This window comes from Natrix helvetica (genome assembly GCF_964273705.1).
Source record: "Natrix helvetica genome assembly, chromosome: 1".
Taxonomy (NCBI): Eukaryota; Metazoa; Chordata; class Lepidosauria; order Squamata; family Natricidae; genus Natrix; species Natrix helvetica.
The window spans coordinates 241,810,302-241,833,117 of record NC_138548.1 but is presented as its reverse complement, the minus strand read 5'-3'; the positions used below and the strand labels follow the sequence as shown (position 1 = coordinate 241,833,117).

Genomic DNA, 22,816 nt, shown 5'->3' with positions numbered 1-22,816 from the left:
TTATAGAATTCCCTTTTTAGGATCCTGTAATCCCTTAATTCAGGATAGAGACCGGGTGATGGAATGGAGCTGAGCATTTGCTCACCAGATGCCCTTCCTGACACCATGTGGAGCTTGCAGCAAATATCTTTTCTTTGCACCCTAAAAGACAAACATCTGCTGCTACCTAAGATTCAACCTTCAACCTTCTGAGTGGGAGGCGAGTGTCTCTACCAACAGGCCACCATGCTGCTCATTCATAAACTATAAAGTTCAAAATCATCAACTCATGCAGACTTATAAACACCCCTTAATTATTATTTCCATACTCTACATTATTTATTGCAGGAAATAAAAGTGAGCATGACACCATGATGTCATGCTCTTGATAAATTTTGAGCATAGCCTTTTAAGTTGATGCTTTCTCACCAGATCACACATTGTTACATTCAAGAGAAAAAAAGATTATGTACACTTTTAACATCGAAAAATAGTTGCTGTTATTGAAAGCAACAGCTATTCCCAGGATAAATGAAACTGACCTTACAAGAAGATGCTTTGATTTTAGTTTTTGATTAGAATATTCTATTTATCCACTTGCTCAAAATGAACTTCTCCAGATTTTTGTTTTAATTTACAAGCCTTTAAAGTCTCAAAGAGGCTTTAACACACAACACAGACAAAACTATGAAAGAATCTTATCAATGTAAAAATAAAAATATTCCCAAGATGAAATCTATCCTGGGTCATTTTGATTCTGAAAACAAAGAAGTTATATGCATTACATAGACTGTCACCAAATAATGCACAAATGCTCCTATTTTTCAGGCCATTATACATAAGCCAATAATTGTAACTTTCTTAAGGATCTTTGAAAGGATATCATGACCCTTCTTTTACTAAGTGCACCTGAGAGAAGAGATGACATTTACACCTGCCTTTTATTCTCAGGCTGAAAGCTTGAAACCACCTACACAGTAGCCAAATTTATTGTCGCTGCAGTTAAAACGAGGCAACAACTAATATCAAACATAACTTGACTGACCTTTATTTTTCCTTTCTTTTTTTTAAAAAAAATCTGGTTGTATCTTTTGCTGATCTCCAATTCTAAATAATTTGAATTATAGACATCTATAGCATTCAAATCTTTGCACACCTGAAGTTCTTTTTTTTACTCTGCAAAGGTGTGCAAGCATAGCCCAAAGTGAATGAAGCACTATGTTATTCAACTTGCAATAGAATAGCCCTTCCCACCCCATGGCCCTCCCTACATATGGACTTCAACTCCTAGAATATTCCCAGATAGGAGAACCACTCTGGATGTTCCAGGTAATATGCTATAGCCGTGATGGCGAACCTATGGCACGCGTGCCACAAGTGGCACGCGGAGCCATTTGTCAGGGCACGCGAGGCGCTGCCCTGTCAGCTGTCCAGCGCGCATGCATGCGCTGGCCAGCTGAGTTCACCTTTTTACAAGCTATTTTTCACCTTCCCCAGGCTCCAGAGGCTTTATAGGAGCCTGGGGAGGGTGAAAAGAGCCTTCCCCGCCCTCCCGGAGGCTTCAGGGACCGTCCCTGAAGCCTTTGGAACGCTTAAAACCACCCTCCGAGCAAACCGGAAGTGACTTCCGGGTTGCTCGGAGGGTGGTTTTAAGCGCTCCGAAGGCTTCAGGGACCGTCCGAGGCTTCCCTGATGCCTTCGGAGCGCTTAAAACGACCCTCCGAGCAACCCGGAAGTCACTTCTGGTTTGCTCGGAGGGTGGTTTTAAGCGCTCCGAAGGCTTCAGGGAAGCCTCTGGACAGTCCCTGAAGCCTCCAGAGGGCCTCCAGGGGGTCGGGGGAGGCTCTTTTTGCCCTCCCCAGGCTCCTATAAAGCCCCTGGAGCCTGGGGAGGGCAAAAAAAACATGTAAAAATGGGGGGGGTTCGCCCATTTTGCACGCATGCGCACTGGGGTGGTCACGCGTTGCATTATGGGTGCGGCACGCCCACACTCGACCCCCCTGCGCTCCCCCCACTTGTGGCACGCGAGCCAAAAAAGGTTCGCCATCACTGTGCTATAGGATAAAAGTACAACTATATAATAAGAACTTTTGCTTCTCTACAGTTTATATGAATGATGTAACATTGGTTTGGCTCTCAGGTCCAGGAGCCAAGAAAAGATTTTCATTTTAGGTGGTAACTTTCTATAATGTATTTATCTGATCCATGAAAGTGAAGTAACAGAAGTGCTTAATATGTGCCTGATTGGTTAGGGATTGGATGAGGCAATGCAATGAAACCCAAGCCGGACATGATAGAGTGAGCATTCAATCCGTTATGGAGAAGGTTGTGTTGTCCTTAAAGGATCAGACTCATAGATTGAGTGTTTCTACATGAATCTTAGCCAATAGAGACACAGGTGCCCTCTGCAACATGAAATGCCTTTCACCAGCTTAGCTGAGTGTACCACTCATGCCCTTCATCAGTAGAATTAAGCCAGATTCAGCCATCCATCTAGATAACTGGAGTTCCTTATAGCTGGGCTGTCTTGGAGGATGTTATGGAAATTTTAGACAGTACAAAGCCTGGCAGAAGCATTACTGACTTGAGTGGAGCATAGAGACCACATTATATCAGTTTTAGATTTTCTTCACCGGTTTCCAGTTAATTTACAGTCCAGTTCTAGGTAGTAGTATCAATCTATGAAAACGTTACAGCTTGAGAACTTGGTATATAAAACAAAATACCTCATCCAATATCTTCGGACACTACATGGGTGGTTCATTTATGCCACATTGATTTCCCAGGGAAAAGGAGTACATTGTAAATACAATAAATTAATACTTTAAGATTATCAGAATGTCTGCTTAGCCCATCCATGCTGTGGAGCAGTAAACAGCTGCCTGGGAGTGGGTTTTTTTTAAAATGGTAATCTGTCTTCAGTGGTTGAATGCATTCCCTGTAAGGCATATTCTGCATATTCTTTACCAGGCACCAGGCAAAGGTAACCTATCTTTTTAAAAACAACACATATACATAAATATCCAGTTAATTAACTGATGAAATTCAAGTAACTGTTTGCTTCATGGAAATCAATAGCTGTGAGAAACTAAAGGTATAAGCTAATTTGCAATGCAATAAGAGTTATTACACACATTTTTGAAGGAAAAGGGGAACTCTGCTATGTAGCAGAACCAAAACAAACTTTAAAGAGGCTGCCCTTGAATTCTCTTCTGCCACCGTATTAAGCTCTTTATTCAACCATCACCTAAAGCAAAGGCGGGAATCCTGTGGTATTCAAAGGTCATCGAGCAACAATTCCTAAGAACCCTAGACAGCACAGCCAATGGGGAAGTATCCTTACCATTCATATGCAGCATCAGCGGCTACACATTCTCCATCCTTGAGCTAAAAATGTAGTTGATTATCTACCAATTAATCCTTATTCAGATTGCATGCCCATTTGTATTGTGCACCTCGTGAGCAAAAGTGCGTTCACTCTCATTCTCACTTAAGGCTCAGAGGAAAGGCGAGGGGGGAAATAAGGGAGCTTGCTGAATTCTTTTTCCATCCTAGCTTTATCATTGGTCCTCTTCTATTTTCCCTCTTTTTTAATCCACCTTTTTAATAACCTCTCCTCCTCCCTTTCGGAAAGAGAGGAAGGTGGGGGGCAGGGTTGGATGCTAGAGATTAGATTGCATCTGTCTGGATATAAATAATTTACTGCTTGATGGTCAGAGTGAATTTAATTAGTCCTTGTTCTCCTGATAGAATCAGCCCACTGCTGCTAGAGCATTTCACTCTGAATTAGCCTGAAAAGGCCTAACGAGCCAGTGCTAATTTTACACACACGACATCCCCACTGCCTCCCAAAATGAGAGAGGCATGTTGCAAAACGCACATTTGGCACAGGCGATGAGCTCTTGCCCACTAAGAAGGCACGTTTAAAAATATGTAGTACCCCCCAATAAGAAAGAAAGAAAAAGGAATATACATAGTTTCCCTCAGTGGAGGAGATAACAGTTAAATAGTTTACAGACATGGCTGGCCTTCTCTTCTGCTTCATTTGTCAAAAGCAGCAGCAACATCACCCCTCCAGCCAAGGAGGAAAGCAAGAAGATTTAAAGGGAAGAAAGGGGGACCTGTAGCTAAAGAAATCTACTTTTTGTTCTAGCAAGAAAGCCATTTTACAACGCAGGGAGTTTGCAGAAATGGAAGTGCAGTTTATGCAAGCTTCTATCCTCCGACCAGAAAACAAACAAATAAAACAAAGTGAAGTAGGGATGTTTACACTGTCTTAAACCTAAAGCCCAATCAAAACAGGCTTGGGGGCACCAAAAAAACAACAACACAAGAACCTCTAACCCCTACCTGCGGCAGAGAACGTTGTGAGATGAAAAGCTTCAACTATCCCTGCATTCACATCCAAAGAAGGGACCCTTCTCTGCTACTATCTCTCACTCCCCCCCCCCCCACACACACAAAAGGATGCAGGAGCACTCCTACTCAACTCATACCCCTGGCTGATCTTTTACCAAACCTCAGGGATGCATAGGGGAAGGCAATCCCTAGAGCTGTACCACAGCTGCCCTTGTTATCTCTTGGCAGCCTGAATATTCACAGAACCTCTGTTTCAAGCATCCACTGCTTGATTTAATTGAAAGAAGTAGAGCAGAGGAATTTCAGCTATCTTATAAAGCAGCCAATCCTTTTTCTTCCCCTTCCCCTGGAGGCATCCACTGGCCTGCCCCTCCCCCTGCCTCTCTTTTTCCCCCCCTCCTTCCCCTCCATTACAGCTGCAGAGGAGGATTTGTCCCCAATGTTGTTAGGAGGATTTAAAAAGGAGGAAGAAGGAACCTTTATAGCCTAGCAATATAAGCTCCGAGGAAATGAGGTAGAGAAAAATTGGTTTTGCCAAGAGCAGTACAGAATATTCTGTAACTACCTTCCCATCATTCCAGCAATCCTGGCTGACAGCAAAGCAGACTCCCTCTCTCCAGGCTACAATGCCCATCATCCACATAGGAAGAAACCAGCTCTTTTGAACTTTCTCATCTGTGAAGAAGAAAACCACAGGCTGTGTGTTTGTCTACCTCACCATTTTAACAACAGTGCCGGATGAAGGGTAACGGGGAGGCCCATGTCGCTGCTCTGCAGATGTCTTCTATAGGGGCCTGAGAGGCCCAGGCCACCAATGTGGCCGCGCTCCTAGTGGAATGGACCGTGATGCCAGCTGGAACCAGCATGTTTTGCGCCTGGTAGGTGAGGGCAATGGCCAGACGGATCCACCGGCTAATGGTGGACGGGGAAACCCTCTTCCCTTGCGACGAGGGTTGGAACAATACAAACAGAGCCTCAGACCTACGGAACTCCGCCGTCCGCCTTAGGTAGATCCGTAAGGCCCTTCTTACATCTAGGCAGTGCCAACTGCGCTCACGCTCCCTGGCCGGGTCTGGGCAGAAGTCTGGGAGAACCACCTCCTGGGCCCGGTGGAAGACCGTGTTTACCTTGGACAGGAATGCCGGGTCCAGGCGCAGCACTACCCTGTTGTTGTGAAACATGCATAGATCCTCCCTGGAGAGAGCGCCCAGCTCCGAGACTCGCCTAGCCGACGTGATAGCCACCAGGAACACAACTTTGCAAGTGAGTAGTTTCCGGCTGACCGTCTGGAGCGCTTCAAAAGGCTCAGCCATAAGGGCCCGTAGCACCATGGCGGTGGACGGAGGTGGGCCGCCCCCTTGAGGAATCTCTTAACTAAGGGCAAACGAGGCAGTGGAGTGGGCTCCTCCCCAGGTAGCACCGGGGCCAGTGCCACCAACTGTCTCCTAAACATGGCTAGGGACAGGCCCTTGTCCAGACCCTCTTGGAGGAATTCCAAGACTTGAGGGACAGTGGCCCTGGAGGGGGTCACGTGGGCGGCCTGGCACCAGGAGACAAACGTCACCAAGGTGGAATTGTAAATCCTGTTGGTTGACTGTTTGCGGGAGGCCTCGGTGGTTCTGATCACTTTTTGGGACAGGAGGGCGCCTCTCAAGCGCTCCCGCTCAATCTCTACACGGCCAGTTGGAGCCACTGTGGATCTGGATGGACCAACTTCCCCTGTAGCAATCTCACCTCCCCCCAGGGAATCCTCCACGGTCTCCCTGCTGACAGACTCAGCAGGTCCACGAACCATGCTCTCCTGGGCCAGTAGGGGGCCACTAGGATTACTTCGGCCTGCTCTCTGACTACCTTCTGGATGATCACGGGAAGGAGAGGTAGGAGGGGAAAAGCGTACAGCAGCCCGACTGGCCACTTGGAGCGAAGGGCGTTGACACCCTCCGTTCCCCGAGCTGGGAACCGAGAGAAGAACTGCAGCAGCTGAGCACTGGACGGAGCAGCACAAGGCCTCCAGGCTCCACGTGGTTGCCGGCCAAAATGGCCACCGGAGCAGCGACCCAGCCACCAGAGCCTCCCAAACTCAAAAAAAAATCAAGCCCCAGGCAGCTGGAAAACCACAGCCACCAACGGGGAACTTACGAAAAGGAGGAGGTAAGGTCTCTGGAAGGCAGGAAGCCACGCTGGTTTGAGAAGGGTCCAGTAATGGATTTTCTTTCAGGAGTCAATCTTTTTTCTGTCTCTATGCTGGCCAGACTGGATTAAAACTGGAGTCAGAAGAGAGGAGCCCAGAGGTGTGGCTTCAGATTCAACCCAGTCTCGAGGCCAATTGGCTGTGACAATACCCATCACTGGACCATCCTGCAAACCCACTCTGGAAAATGACCTTATCCAAGTATTAGAAGCTCTAAACGTGCTGGAATCTTGATGAGAATTTTTAAATGCTAATAAAAGTTTAATTACTACGTACTCAGAATAGAAAAGAACAGGGCAATAGCTTGTGATTATAATCCTCTCTCCTAATAAATGTCTTTCTTCACCACTTCCTCCTGTGGCACGTGCAATGATCTAGGCTTCTCCAACTGATCCTGGACTTTCCTTTCTCTGCTCCTCAATGGTGTCTGCTACCCAATACCTGTGGAGAAGAAGTTTCTTGGATCGAAGAAGAGGACTACAAGAAGGGACCCCACAGAGATCAGAGCATTCCCTTGCCCTTCCTCACCAGTTCTCCATCTCTGCTATGCTGGAGAACATCTTTCCACAGCTGCTTCTTCAGATGTGTCTTTCCCATACAAGTTGGCTCAGAAGGCTGCTTTAGTGGGACAATGACAGAAACACAAAGTCACAGTGGAATACTGAAGACTGCTGAATACGTTCTTTCCAGTGCCTGCTTCCTATTGGCTTTTTTGGGCTCATCTTCCATGCAGAACACATCTCTTGTTGATGCCTTGCTAAATCTTCTTTCCTCAGTCTGGTCCCTGAAGAGCTATTCCTCATGCTGAGTTTTATTAAAGAAGCTATAGTCAGAGCTGAAGAGGATTCTCCTTCTCCAGTAAACGGCACTGAGACTAGCATTGCTAGAGTGCTAGGGTACATTTCTCTTCCTGGGATGCTGAGATTCATAAGATACTCTCAGGCAGCCTGAGGACATTTATCCAGGCAGCCAGGCAGATTCTGGGATAGCTGCTTTTCAGATCAGAAAGCCAATACAAATCTTTTTTTGTCCTTGAAGGCCCCTTCTGCGCCAAGCAGCCTCCTCCTTTTTATAATCAGATCCTGTTTTCCCCTGACTGAAATGCTTTGCTGATCCCATCTTCCTCTTCCAATCTACCTTGTCACTGCTACAATTTATGCTGTACATTAACTATCAGCTTCCCATTGCCAAGATGGCCCTTGGAGGCATCTCTTCAGCTTTGCTGCCGTTGTGCCAGTCAAAAGAGGCCCAAGGTTCTTCTTGCAAGCTTTCTTATATTAAAAGCAAGGAATGTTATGCCAGGCAGCCAACCTGTAAAGTTGGTTGGTACAGAGGTAATTTCCCCAACGGAGTAAACGGAGTTTGCAAGCTGAAAGACGGCTGTGTATCAGTGGTGGGATTCAAAAATTTTTATTACAGGTTCTGTGGGCGTGGCTTGGTGGGCGTGGCAGGGGATGGATACTGTAAAATCTCCATTCCCTCCCCATTCCAGGGGAAGGTTCCTGCAAAATCCCCATTCCCTCCCAATCAGCTGTGACTCAGGAGGCAGAGAATAGATGGGGGTGGGGCCAGTCAGAGGTGGTATTTACCGGTTCTCCGAACTACTCAAGATTTCTGCTACGGATTCTCCAGAACTGGTCAGAGCCTGCTGAATAACCACCTCTGGTGTGAATGTTCTGGTTGAGACTGGGAAATTAGAATCTTTCTATCGTCCTAAATCCTAAATTTTTAGAATCCTAAACATTTAAATTTCATCCTAGATTGGTAAATCAATAGACCTATATGCCAATAGATCTGCAAACAAAGCTGCTTTCTCTCATCTTGCTTATTCTTTATTCTTCTTTTGTCCAGTAAACTGGTCTGTACTGAAGCCGGGGTTTCCTGGCTCCCAGGCCTCATTTTTCCAAGCACCATAAATATTGATACTGGAGGCATTTTTAATCTAGTTACCAGCTTGGCCTCTCCAACACTTCCCATCAGGGAGCTCTAGATTGAAGCCGAAAGATATTAGCATATTTTTATCAGACTTTTTTTTTTTATTAAGCACAGGTCTGGCTTCTTGATATATAGTTTTAATTAACTTTTAAAGGCAATGAATGCAAAATATCAAATACTTTACCTCATATGTCACAAAAAGTAGGAAGCTTCTTAACCAGCATGTTAGAAGGAAAGCCGTCCCTGTTGAACATTTATGAACATTGACTGAAAAAGTCGTCTTGGATAATGATTCAAAGCAACGTTCTTCCCCTTTCTTCTTCTCTTCCCGCTTTCTTTCACACCAACCGCTCACTGCTCAATCTCTATTCTTTGTACCTCAATTTAATATCTAAATAATTATCAATGCAACTTTCTTGATGACAAGAGAACAGAGGGAAAGTTTCACAATATTTTTATTTGGAAATTCGATTAACTCTACACTTGCCTTTTGCATGATCTTACCAAAACATATCATAAATACATCACAAGGTTTCTACCCTCAATTCCCATAGACATAGTTGAATTTCTCTGGGGTGGTTCATGTGAAAATTAAAATCTAATTGCATCTTCACTGCTTTCTTAGACAACCATCCTAAACAATATTCTTCTTGGCCATTGTTCAGGTTTGTACCTCCTCCACTACTAAGAGAGCTTCCTTCCTTCCTTCCTTCCTTCCTTCCTTCCTTCCTTCCTTCCTTCCTTCCTTCCTTCCTTCCTTCCTTCCTTCCTTCTCTCTCTCTCTCTCTCTCTTTTTACTTTATATTTAAAATAATTATACCTATGTATACGTTTAGTCAGCCCCACTAATAATTACTTCTTATTGTAGTTATTTTCTTCTTGACAGCACATTGATTCAACTACCTCCAAGCCAGAAGAGAATAAGATTCTCCCACTTTATTAAGCAAGTGCCTCCCAAACAAAACATGGAGGTTTATTTTAAGAGTTATTTGAGGAATGCATCAAGACAGTAATCTTACGCATACTTTAGAAATAAGCCACACTGAATTTTCTTCTAAGTACAACATACATGATGTACTTCTGATGCACTTCTGGGAATAGTGCAGGTATATCCAGGAAATACAACAAAGGAGTATTTCTACGGACAAATCTCAAATCCTAATTATTTAAATTACAGTTATTTTAAAATAAGTGTGCTTAATTTGCACCCATTGATATGAAGATAACCACTGTCTTGTTTTCATACAGGTTCCTCCTAACACTTAAGTCAATTAAAATTATAGGGGGGAAATAATTCTGTTCATCAAATCTCTTCCATAATTCAAATAGAATATTTTTTTCTCCAAGATTCTCTACAAGGCCAGTAAGACAACTAGCAAATAGAGGTTACCTGTCTGAATAAAAGGGGGGAACAGTGTAATATAGTATGAAAAATGTGCAGCAAATGGCTATTTCTGAGAAGGCAAGAATACTACTGGTTTTAAAATAGCTGTCCTAGCAAACCTATTCTCACCATTGGAACATATTTTGTGGCAGCGTATGAACAATATGGGAGGAATTCATACATCATTCCAAGTCACCAATTATGTTAAACACACCTTGTTGTAAAGTCCAACTTCATACATTGTGTTGATTAGAAACAATGGTATTAAAAAATCAAGTTAACTCTAAATTAATGAATGCATATGGATATCTATATATAAAAATACAAAATACAAAGAAAGCTAATTGGTAAATTGACCAAGAAATATAAGATAGAATATTCACAAATATTTCCATGCAAATTTGAGATGCATGCAAGGACAGTGACTATGGTCCTGGTTTTGCTATGCTGATTTAGCTCTTTTAGAAGATCTCTCAGCTGATTCGTAATTGAATCAAACCAGCTGATAACCTCTTCTTCAATTTCATGGTGCAATCTCTTTACCATTATTTTACAAATCCTTTCTGATCAACAGCAAAACATCTTTGTAGACTGAAATTTCAACTTTAGCAAAAGCAGGATAAGGAGATACTCAATCTCACTCCAAAGATCTGTTTCAGTTTTATGTACTGTAGTGTACATGGAGGTAAACATAAAACTGTTGCCGAAGAAAGCCAAAGGAATCTTGTGCACTTAAGAAATCTGCAAATACACTGGCAAATATATTGTTTATTCTAGAAAGTAGATTTACCTTGCATCAATTTTTTTAAAAAAAGGGAGGCTGATATAAACTATTGGGGATCTTAAAATGAGGGCTTAGAAAATGCAGAGTTATTTACTTCTTTTTATACCTACCCCAAGGCTCCTTTCAAATGCTTTCCCCCAACTTCTTAGCATCATCACTCAGCAGGAAAACCTTTGGCCAATCACAGCACTGCTCTGGGATCAGCTTTCCAAGTGGTAAAGGGGGCTGAAGAAGGGAGAAGGGACACACTATTCATTTGTCCTCTGAGCAAACCCCCAGCTTGCAGTTGTGGATCAGCCAAAACAGCCAACACCCTAACTGGCAAGCCCTTGAACAGCCAACACCCAAAACAGTCAACACCCTAACTGGCAAGCCCTTGAACTGGTTTTCTTTGTATCTCTTCAATATACAACCTCTTGTCCTGTCAGCGGTCATTCGTGTTGTTTTTGAACATAGTTTCAGAAAGCTTTTGGAAGCAGGCAGAAGTCATGGTCTTTTGATACATTCATCTATCAGCCAGGAAATTTGACAGTTATGGGGGGGAGAAGAATCCAGTTTGAAAAGCTGGACTTTCCCCTCTGCCTAAAGCAGAATGACCATGAAGGGTAATTACTCATGAACTAGAGGAGGGGAACTGTAATCCTATCAGCCTGACGTGGTAGATTGGCTAATAGGAATTGGGCAGATCCCACAAATAGGTGTCCCCTGAGAGCACTATTGACAAAATAATCGTCAAAGCACATCAGATTGTACCCACAGTAAAACTGCTATGGCTCATTGACAGTTTAAGGCAAAATATACCACATTAATCTTGGAATAGTTAAGGGTGGCTTTAAATTGTCTTCAGTATGAATTGGGCACAAGATGATAGCAACTTTAGCAGGATACAGCTTAAAAAAGAGATTGCCGGATTATGTACATCCATGCAATGGTTAAGTGCAAAATAGAAAAGGCTCAAAGCCCATTCTCCCACTCACACTTCAGCACAGAAATAGGAAAGAGGCAGGGACTCAACCCCTACAGATGTGAGGATTTCAGAAACTCACTATCTTATCACAGACAAGTCAGAAATGTTCAAGAGTCTGATTTACTTTCAAGTCTTACCAATATTTCTGAATCCTTCTCTTTGATGAGGTTTCAGGTTCTTGTGCCTCATCTCTACAGGCAAACAATATCAAATATTCAGCAGAGCTACACTTGTAAGAGCAATGTTGCCCCACTTATGGAACATCCTCAGAGCTGAGGCAGACCCCCACCATTCTGGCCTTACGTAACAGTGTCAAGACCAGGGGTATCAAACCCCAAGGCCCAGGGGCCAGGTCCGACCTGCGGGGTGCTTAGATCTGACCCGTGGAGCCACCCTGGAAACAGCGAAAGGCTGGCCCGCGATGCCTCTGCCAGAAAAAAACGAAGCTCGCGAGGGCCACACACAGCCCTCCTGAGCTCCGTTTTCACTGCAGAGGGTTTCAAGAGGCCGTCGGAGCTGGAAACGGAGCTCGGGAACATGTTTTCAGTGGCAGAGAGCTTGGGCTGCCACAGGCACCGCCCGACACAAGTGATGTTGAGCTGGCCACGCCCACCCCGGCCACACCTACCCTGACCCCCCCAAAGTCAAACACAACCCTGATGTGGCCCTCAATGAAATTGAGTTTGACACTCATGGTCAAGACCAACTGACACCGGAAACAAAGAGTGGTCTGCAATCCTGAAAGGGGTTGGTGGCTTGAGAGCATTCACTATCGTTTTTTTAAACTTGTTAACTTGTTTCTACTTCTGTTTTTAACTTTGGTTTTGCCTATGTCTTTTTTACATGGCAGTATGGTTTTAAATTGCAAACCATCCAGAGTCACTTAGGTGAGATGGACAATGTGTAAATTTGATAAATAAACAAACAGCTCTAAGAAAACCAAGGTTGTTGAGTTACAAAGCATTTATCTATCCTTTCCATCTTCTGGAACAGGCAGATTTAAAAAGAGAGATATTGCTTCATTTGTTTCAAAATATAATAATTCTGCTGCTATTTTTGTGAGCCCCTCCTACTCATTCTGCCAGTGCAGTCAAAGTCCTACCCTTATAGTATTTCTTGTGTCAGTTTCTATTTTTGATGACAGCCCCCCTAAGGGCTATAAAATTTGACAAAACAGATGCCCACGGCATCAAACTAAAGGATAAATACTTTGGTTTTAGATGAAGATGGTTTAAAAGCTTGAATAATTTGAAGCAGCAATCTTCAAAACGTATTTGAGCTAAAATGCTATAAATCTTGTCTGGTGAAAACAACTGGAGGAGCATAATTTAGAGATAGAACCATCATGAAGAGAGAGGTGTCCGAAAAAGGAACATGAATAGAATGACAACCGCAAGAAGACATGTCTGCATTGATGGTCCATCTCAGAATTTTTATGGAAAAAATGCAACAAGAATGAAACTTTGAAGCAAGAAAATGAGATTTCCAGAAAATGTTTAGAGTAGAAGAGACTCTTCTTCAGTGGCCACTAGAATAGCAATGTTATACAAAGGAATCTGCAGTGCAATAGGACTGTGGAAAAGGCAGGCTCTCAACTCTAGGCCAGTGATGGCGAACCTTTTTGGCACCAAGTGCCGGAAATGTCATGTGGAAACGACGTGCGCACGCACACTCATCGGGGCCGATTCTGGAAAAGCCTAATTTGCAGGTTCTAGTGTGCATGCGTGCCCAATGATCAGCTGGCCAGCATGCATGCACACAACCGGTTTTCAGCACTGTCACCTGCACAAAGGACAGCTGATCGTTGCGTGTACGCCAGTAACCCAGAAAACGAACAGTCAAGGCTGCACATGCTGGGCAACATAGCTTCGGGTGCCACTTTGGGCATGCGTGCCATAGATTTGCTATCACAGCTCTAGCCAGTGTATGGTCGGAGAGTGCATTCCCAGATGTGGCTCTACAGGTTTACAAATAATGTGTTGAAAAAGACAAAGTAATCTGTTAGGGTGGAATGAAATCTGCATTTTTAAAAAAGGGATAAGTAAAAAGACCTAAGCACAGAGAAATTTTAAATCATTCTAAATATAGAACTTCCTGTTTCTGCAGCTTAAACAAATGTGGGTAAGTAAAGTGGAAATTTAGAGTCAAGATGGAGACAGTTTGGCTAATAGAACAGAAATTCAGCGTATTTCTTTATTTAAAAAGAGTCATACCCCAGACCAGCAAATTGAAATTTACAACATAATCTTTTCCAACCTGGCCCTCTGTAGTGATGTTTGCCAAACAAACATAATGAACCATTAGAGAAAAAAAATGGGGGGGAAATGTGAGCATGATGAATGGGAGCAACAACAAAAGGAGCAAATTGTTTGTCAGAACCAATTAATGATTCATTTCTCACTCTGTATCTTCAGAGACTGCAAGTCCGATGGGAAAGAAAGGGGAGAAACTCTACAGGTATTAGTGAAAGGGGTCAGCAAGCAACATCTCACCCTGCATTTAATTCACACGGCTTAGAGAAGCACAAGGCCTGAGGGAAGATTTCTCTTATTCTTTCTCAATTGTTCAGAACAGGAATACTTGTAAGAATGGTATATCCTGTAAGTCATTTATAGAGCTCTGAGGAACACTCTGCAAAATTCCCTCAAACACAATATAGAACAAAAGTGGCCAATAAATGGCAATACTTGAACTTTTATGACTTGCTGACTTATGCTCACAGTTCTCTCTTGATTTCTAGCAGTCATGATCCTTGGTATAACCTTGAAAATGTGCATATGAAAGAAAAGAATATGCTTTTTCATTTTTCCTGCAAAGGTTAATAGGATTTTTAAACGCTGTTTTTCTTCCATTGGTTATTTGTTCTTCTCCTTGTTATTAGTTGCTGAGACTTAAATAAATTCTAAAAGAAGAATATCCTAACTTAGATGGAATAATAGCGCCATTGTCAGATTACACCAACAAGTGCTCATATAAATGAAAATCAAACTATTAATAACATTAACTAAACATCCAAATGAGCCATCCAGAGGCAAAATTATTTCCAAGCAGAGCAGTCCTACATGATCAGGGAGAAACACAGTTTCATATTGGATGATCTACGATTCCAGAGGCCTGCCAGGGTATTGTTTCCCCCCATTCTTGCTTCTGAGAAAAATACTGTTTCAAATTTCCCTGCCATTGAAAACAATGCTATCTCTTTGCTTAAGAGACCAAATCTGGAGGTTCAAAGGGGGATGAGAAATCTTTGGCTTCCTCAGCATGACATTGACAGAGGAAATACCATTAGTGGTATTTGTTCTGTCCTCACTGCACGTTACCCCGAGTGTAGCTCAACATGCAGCTAAACCTTCCTATCCTTCAATAAACCACACTATGTGTACATAGTGTCAGGCCTGGAAGCCATCTTTTGCATTGCACTGCACCTTTTGAGGAACCTCAAGCCTCGGGGTTTTCTTTCGTTGGGAGTGCTACTGGGAACGCTGACACATATTTTGACACTTTATTAAAGAACGGGATGAGGTGAATCAGAGATGCTATGTATGGATGTCTTTGAGGAGACATGGATTTTATCCTCCAATGAATATGCATCATGGTTTAGGCTGGATTCTTCTAGATGTTTCTGTCTCCTCAGAACCTTAGAAAATGGGAGTTTGGCTTCTCAGGATGCACACACACACACACACACACACACACACACACCGAATAAGGGATGATGTGAGGACATGTACTCAGGGTCAAAATACTACTAAAACCAACTTTCTAAAAAATGAAAGGTTTGCCATTAGATGGAGCTCAATACATGTTAGCGAACAATAACACCATATACGTATACAAACTCTATGCTGGAGGCGTGACAGTATTTATATAGTCACATATCACATTCACAAGATATGGTGGCCTGAGTCAATTGCAGCCCTGAGTAATTCTGCAATGCTAGTAACACATGGGAATGAAACAATCCTAAGTGTAAATAGCACAACTATTATTTCTGAAATCATTCCACTTTTCACTCAGGTGGAATCAATTAATCAAGATATAGGGACCCCCACTCCAAGTATTTTGGATGCAAAAGCAGTCAATTTGACCATCTCAGCAAGTACCATCATGTTCCATTTCTCCTTTGTGGGTAAACGTGAATCCATTTTTGTGTATTTAATAGACTCATATGTTAAAACTTTTATACTGCAAGTTGCTCAGAGTTCTGTATCAGTGGGATAGGCAGCATAGAAATGTAACATTTTATATTAAAAAGTCCAGTTCAATTTGTCAAAAGCTTTCTCTGCATCCAAATAAATAATGAAACTAGTTTTTCATTATGTTGTTCAACATATTCCAAAATATCCAACACAGCTGTAACACTGTCTTTTAATTGTCTGTTAGGTAAAAAACCAGCTTCATTTCACAAATTCTTATAAAATTGTTTTTAATTTGTCTGCTAGGATCATAATGAATAGTTTAGAATCATTACTAAGTAGTGATATTGGTCTATAACTTCTTATCAAAGTCAAATCCTATCCTCCTTTGAGTATTTATATTATATTTGCATCTTTCCATGTCTCGGGCATCTTTCCTTCCTATAAAATAAAATTCATTGTATTTTGCAAAGGTTGCAAGAGATCATCCTCAAAACATTTACAATGCGAACCAGTTAATCCACACGGTCCCAACACTTTTCCTATAAGCTCTTTTATAGCTTTAGAAACCTCTTATTTTTGTGAGTCCCTTTATTATTTGTCTTTGTTTCTCTGTAATTGTTTCTTTTTTTAAAAAAAAATATCCATTTTCTTGAGAGGAATACTATGACCTTTGTACAAATTAGAATAATACTGATGAAAGGCTTTTTGTATTGTCACATTATCCATTATTACAGCATCTCCCTCTTGAAGTTTTAATATCATTTTCTTTCTTTTTTTCTTAATTTATATACCAACCATTTCCATGGTTTATTTGCAAATTCAGGTTTCTTTTTTCTTTGCATAGTTCATTTTTATTTCCATTTCTTTTATCATTGACAGCTGTTGCTGTAAAAGTTTAATTTGATGAGAAATATTTATCTTCCCTGGAGATTTTTTTAAATTCTTCTTTTCTTTCTTCTCATCCAAAACAGCCTATTTTGTCTTGGCTTTTCTTTTCAAGTACAGTATGATAGTGTATAACATATCCTCTCATAAAAGCTTTACTAGAATCCCCAAAAGTGCTTATGTCTATGCCAGTGTTTAGGTTATTTTTTTTTAATCTTAATTTATTTTTATAGTCCTTCACTGTTGCTTCTTTCCGTGACAGTATTTTATTTAGTCTCCAACTAAAAGTGGAACCTTCCTTTTTATAAACCAAACTCACAGAGTTATAATCAGAAAAAGTCTCTGGTAAAATCTCTACTTTAATAATTTTAGTAATTTCTTTGAAATCCAGATATATCTATTCTTGAAAAAGATGTACGTCTTTCTAAAAAGTATGTTCTTTAACATTTCCATTTTTCAGTCTCTATGTACTCACTTATCCTAAATTGTCCATCATATTAAAAAAAAGGCATTTGGTAATTTGCTTTGATTGGTTTTGTTATTTTTCTTAGAAGTCTTATGTAATGGTGGCAAAATCACTCCATTTCAGTTCCCCATCAAGCATCAATTTTCATAAAAAACATATGAATTTCTCCATAGGTTGCTTACTAAAAGCCTCATTTAGGGGTATACATTCCCAATAGCAAAGTCTTGTCCCCATATAATTCAAGTTCAACACCAACAAATCTACCATGTTCATCAATCAATAGCAAGTCTGACTTTAATTGGAGATTAGTACAGATAGTCCTCACTTAGCACTTGTTCGAAATTGTAACAGCCCCCCCAAAAGGCACTATTCGAAATTCCAATGGGCACTTCCAACAGGTGTAATAGCAATACGAAATGAAAATAAACTGATGTTTGTATTTTAGTTTTATTTAGATTGGTGAAGGGAACTATCACAACTTTATAACCTGTGAATAAGATGGCTCAGGGATTCTAGGAGTTGAAGTCCTGCTTCACAGGTTGTAAAGTTGCCATGGTATAGTTTCCAATAAAGCTATTCTTGGAAGAATTCACCTGCCTCGGAGTTTTGCTTGCTATGGGACTATTACTTGGAACCCCGACATCACTTTTGATTTAGATGAAAAGTATGATCCATTCACTCATTTCAGATACTGATCTGTACTTTGGATTTGAAACTACACTTCTCATTGCATGGCCTTGGGCAATTATTCTCCTATAAAATTGACCTTGCTTTAAATCAAAACTCAAGTGGTGGTTCTTTAATGAACCTAGTGCCTTTACCATCACTAGTATTTTTAATTTAATTTTGCAATAGTTCTGGGATTTAATGTGCGAATGTATTTACTTATTTGTTAAATTTATATGTTGCCCATCGAATTCTGCAAAGTGGTGGAACAAGCATGAAAATAAAATAATCTCCCAACTCTGGTCAAGTATATCTATTTTTCTCCATCACTATTGCAAAAGCCATTCCCTTCTGCTCTTCTATTTACTGAATGCTCATGAAGAAAGATTTGGTTGTTATGTCTCTGTGTCACATACAGAAAGTCCCATAGTTAACAATTGGGATAGGCATAAATAAAGACAGGAAAAGCCGGGAAAATTGCTTAGCAGATCAATACTAAGCTAGATGGATCAAAGTATTAAGTTAGCATCAGGCAGCTTCCCATAGGTTTTTTTTCCTGCCAGTTTTTTGAATCGTTTTCCAACAAATCATGTAAAGTTGTCAAATTTATGAAATGGTGGTATTGCCAAAAATATAATACAGGCTTATGACTGCTTACAACATTTATGTCATGGCAAATAATACTAAGAAACAAGAAAAACTGAGAGGTGCATTGCAACAGTGAACTCTACTTACAAACTCTTATCACAATCTAAACTGCAGGCTTGCTGCTCCTGCTCTCCCCATCACAAAAACTGATGTTCATGCCCAGGTCTCTAGAAGTTTTAAAGAGTCTGTGGATTAAATATACACATTCAAAATATAATTGTCTTGTTACTGGTTCCTAGCAGTTCCAAACACATTTCTATGGATGCATTGTATGAAACTTAAAGACTTTGGAGAAAGTGCAAAGATGAGCAACCAGGATGATTAGGGGACTGGAGACTAAATATATATGAAGAACGGTTGCAGGAACTGGGCACGGCTAGTCTAGTGAAGAGAAGGACCAGGGGAGATATGATAGCAGTGTTCCAATATTTGAGGGGCTGCCACAGAGAGGAGAGGGTCAAGCTATTTCTCCAAAGCACCTGAAGGCCAGACAAGGAATAACGGAGGGAAATTGATCAAGGAGAGATTCAACCTAGAGGAGACGTTTTCTGACAGTGAGAACAATCAACCAATGGAACAGCTTGCTTTTAGAAGTTGTGGGAGCTTCGTCACTGGAGGCTTTCAAGCAGAGATTGGATTGCCATTTGTCAGAAATGATATAGGGTCTCCTGATTGGGGGAGGGGCTTGGACTAGATGGCCTACAAGGTCCCTTCCAACTCTGTTAAATCTGTTAAACAAGTCAGATATGGGCAGGGGAGGTACTAAAGGGGTAATGTCATTGGAAGTTGAAAGATAAGAATTATCACATTTTTCCCATCTATTAAGGCCTGGTACTTGGGGTATCATCCACCATTAGTCTGTTAGATGATTGAGAGAGGGAGAGAGGGGTGGAGAGGGAGGCAGAGGGATATTGAAGCTGCTTTATATTCCAGGAACTTTGGGTATTGTTGATAATGCTAACCTTTTGGGTAATTTCTTTTAGTTAAGATTCAGGGGGTGCTTTCCATTTTTTTGGGTGAGCTGTCTCTCAGAAAAGTACTGAGAGTACCATTATCATCAGGCACTTTGGAGTAGGTGCCATCCATATGATGACTTTCAACTTTACTTCTCCATAACACCTGAATTATTTTAAACTATATGCAGTGTATTCTATGTAAAGTTATTCTTGTTTCTGGACCAGAAGCTGAAGATGATGTAATATGGGGTAGCCAGGTGGACTGAATAGAGCTCCTAACAGTGTTCAAGCTACAATTTTACTAAAGCAGCTGCAGATTGACTAAATGAGATTCAGAATTTTTCTCCTGTGATATGTAAATCCTAAACAACTTCAATCTAGGATTCCTGATGGATTGCCTTTTACATTATAGGCTGGCACAATTGCCACATTTGTTTGAAAAAATCCTCCTGTGTGTCCTGAGAACGGCCAAGTGCAGTACGAGGACACTATATATTACATGGTGCATGAATTCATTTGAGGTATCATACAATATAGGTATATGAAGGTTCAGTAACCTACATGTCTATTAAAGAGAACCTGCACCAACTACACAATTGGGACTGGAACTTTGGTCACTAAGAGAGGTGGTCATTACGTGACTTGAACTAATATTAGGACCTTTTTGTCACAGTTGTTAAGTAAATCACCACAGTTGTTAAGTGAATCACACGGTTGTTAAGCAAATCCAGCTTCCCCCATTGACTTTGCTTGTCAGAGGGTGGCCATCATTTGACCCCTGGGATGCTACAACCTTTTTAAATGCATGCCGGTTGACAAGCACCCACATTTCGAACATGAGACCACAAGTACATTATGACTGGCATAAGTGTGAAGACTGGCTGAATGTCACTGTTTTCAGTGCCTTTGAACAGTCAACTAAACAAATGGTTATAAGGTGAGGACTATCTGTACCTGCTCAGAAATGTAAAATTTTGATAATTAAGGTGGAAAGCTAAGCTTTGAAAAAGGAATACTCTACCAACTCATGCTAGCAACATTTCATTAATGTACTTATTGGATTTATTAGCCAATAGTCTAAAGGCCCTCACAATATAGCGGTAAGTCATAAGAAACAAAACATTTGCAGTAAAAATGTAAGAGTAATTTTAAAGACAATTCCTCAAACCACATCCTAGGCATCATTGCTTCACCAAAAACCTTCCAGAACGGCTCCATTTTCAATTGTTTCCAAGAGATCAGAACTTTATGGGCCAGCCCCAGTTCAAGTAAGAAGCCATCTCAGAAAAGCAGCATTTACATAACTCCATAGTACAGGGGTGTCAAGCTCGCAGCCCATGGGCCAGATTCATCATGCGCTGGCCACGCCCACCTTGGTTTAGCAAAGGGGGAAAAAGTCATGATATGTCACATGACATCCCTGCCATAGTATATTCCTCAGGGAAATAGGCAACTTTCAGCAATTTATCCTGGGGCAAAATGAATCTGGCAGGTTGATTCTAGTTAGGGAAGGCAGTCCTGAAAAACCCTAATAAGGTATCGTCAACAGGCAACCTAGTGGTAGCAATTAAGCAGAAAGAATGGGCAGTCAAGACTGCCAAATATAGACTTTCTATAACATACAATTGTACATATGCTTATTTATTTACATTTTGCTTATGTGGTTCATCAGAAAGCCACAAGGATCAAAAACGGTTGTGTAGGTCAATGAAAATCCTGTCTTTCCCCTGCTGGAAATCCCACTAAGCCCTATCTGTGGCTTCCAAGTTCCCATCAGGTATTGCCTACTCACCTTTTCAAACTTATCTTTCCAGACATGAGAGCCCGGAAGAACTTTCTAAAAACGAAAGCTGTATTCTCTGAAGAATGCTGCCTGTGCATGGACAAAGATATTTGGGATATGGATTTAGCATCCTGAGAATAAGGGTACAATACAGCTTGTTCTGCTTCTATTTCTAAAAGGTCCTTCTCTGTAAAACCCATTTGGAACAGGAACAATTACACCAAGAACATTAATGCATCTGTGGACATTCACAAGATTCTAACTTCCACTGGAAGAGAGCGCCGGACAAAAAGCAGAAAGAAAAATAAATGCCATAAATACAACAAAAAGAGCAATTGTAACCGAATTACACTGATCTACCTTTGTTCATATTCTGCAGGTGGGAAGATGCAAAAGGCAAAAACTACCAGGTGCAGAAAATTATTTGTCAAGCTGATTACCAATGCATTTCAGGCATACCAGGGCGCCTTCCTCTGCCAATTATCACCTCCTTTTCTCCTATGCATCAACCTGCAACAAGGGAGTTTAAATTTTCTCCATAAAATTATCTGCATTCTGCATTTGGAAAACTCTGACTGTGCTTGTCAGAATAAAATACTTAAGTAGGACACCTTTTCCATAGAAATTCCAAAATATTCTCCATTTTAGAAGACGATGTATAGGTTTGGTAAACGTGGTACATAACAAACATCGGAAGGCAGACTTAATTGTCAGAGGGGATTAATTTGGGCAATATGGTAGAAATAATGTTTCCTCTCCCTCTCAATATCTATGAGAAATTTGATCTCCAATTATGTGCAAAAATTATGTCTGTGTGTACAGTTTGCACCTCTGTTCTACTTTTTTATATTGTGACTTCTTAAATAATACCATTGTTTAAATGTGTGCAGATATACCAAAGAGTAAAATTACTTTATGAAAAATTAAAGTGGGTGAGGGCTGCATAGCATTTTAGATTCTATTACAAAAAGATACTTAAACGCATGTGGTAATGTGATCTTAAAGAGTAAGAGAAGAGAGGACAAGGGTGAGAATCCATTAAGATTCTAATAGAAGCTGGCACGTCTGTCATTTTATCACAAATTAAAAATGTGCTTGTAGGTCAATCGAGTAAGTTTCAACAACAAAATTAAAGATTTAACATAATTAAATTGATCCTACACAAACAACATCGTTTAGGAGTAAAATTGGATTCCTGTAAGACTGATATTAACGATAAAGGTCAGAGACAAGGAAGATGGAGGTTAGATTGCCTTCGCTAGAAACAGAACTGCATAAAAATAATTTAAAGCTCATAGAATTACCTGAAGATTTTGGAAGAGAAGAGTTAGAAAGAGAAATGGAAAGTTTACTCAAAGAATAACTTAGCTAAATCAGGAGGAATGATTAGAAATTCAGAGACAGTATGAAGGAACTTACTTTATAAGACTCTTTTGCTTAGTTTAGTTACATTTTCATATTTATCCTCCCAAATTCACATTCTTTAAGACAATGGATGCAATATTAGAATGATAAAAGAAAGGGTGTGATATTCCTTTAAAACTTCAGATCGTACCAGATGTTCTGATGGACATTGGAAAGAGATCTGGGATTTCTGAGATTTATTCTATAAGAAAGGAAAGTCAGATAGAGATAGGCTACTCCATTTTTTTCTGGAGGTCTTTATGGATGGAA

General features: G+C 40.9%; 1 protein-coding gene across 5 annotated transcripts in view; it reads right to left on the bottom strand.

The window, feature by feature from the left end:
* The window catches only part of RBFOX3 (RNA binding fox-1 homolog 3), a 469,732-nt gene that overhangs the window by 384,884 nt on the left and 62,032 nt on the right, over positions 1 to 22,816 (bottom strand). For 3 of the 5 annotated variants that reach the window (XM_081936818.1, XM_081936819.1, XM_081936814.1), the window contains exon 2: positions 10,743 to 10,857. The exons of the other annotated variants lie outside the window; for them this stretch is intronic. The gene's annotated coding sequence lies outside the window, so the exon portion shown is untranslated. The remainder of the gene's footprint in view (positions 1 to 10,742; positions 10,858 to 22,816) is intronic. 5 annotated transcript variants of the gene reach the window in all.